Genomic DNA, 964 nt, shown 5'->3' on the forward strand with positions numbered 1-964 from the left:
GTTCTTGATGACGTTCCTGAAGTAGAATTGATGTTCTTTCTTATAAGGATTTTTAGAGATAACTAACTTAGTTGGATCTCCCAAAAATTCACAGACGTTTGCCTGTTTTGACCAGAGTTGTTTTTAGCAAAACTGGAGCAAGTTTTTTCCTGTCTTCCAAATCTTTTTGTTTTTCCTGTTCATCTCCTCCTTTGCATAACCTGTCACCAGCAGTGGAGAAGGTTCTAAGGCCCAATCCAAATTCTTCCCTTCCCCTAGTACTTTATTTATCCCTTCAAATGGAGAGTTATGAAAAATAGTGTCTCATAATTCGGACATCACTTTTGTTACCAAAAGTCACCGGTCTGCTAGCGTTAGCTTCCAGCACTCAAATATACATAACAACATCAGTTTTATAACTTTACTGTCAGGAGTCAGAGCTCTGTCTCCCCCTCTGGTCACCAGCGGTAACAGTCACCAGAGTACTGACTGCACTACATCTCCCAGCATCCCCAGCCCACAGTTCCTGGATGCTGCTAAGGTGTCTCCAATCTGACAATCTGCTTCTGAAGCAGCACTCAGAGCCTCACTCAGTGTGAAGTATTGTTTGTACCATCCTGCCTGCATTACTGAGTGTTTCTACATGGACCCGATCTTCTGTTTCTGACCCTGCTTCATCTGTTTACTTGCTGCCTGCCCTGACCCTCACCTGCACTCTGATACTCTACTGTCTTCTTTGATGATCCCATTCTCATGATTGACCTCAGCCTGTCTGACTCTGATTTAGCTTTGTGGACTTTTAGCTGTGCTTCATTCCTGTCTGAACTAATAAACCTGCTGGAGGTGGAACCAGCTGTCTGCATGTTTGTGACATTTATAAAGGTCATGCTACAACAAAAAGTCATTACTTACATTTAAGTGTCAATTTCTGTGTGAAGAAAAGCACTTCTCAGTGCGAAACGGTTACCCTCACAAAGGAGGACTT

The sequence above is a fragment of the Oryzias melastigma genome, linkage group LG4 (assembly GCF_002922805.2).
Source record: "Oryzias melastigma strain HK-1 linkage group LG4, ASM292280v2, whole genome shotgun sequence".
NCBI lineage: Eukaryota > Metazoa > Chordata > Actinopteri > Beloniformes > Adrianichthyidae > Oryzias > Oryzias melastigma.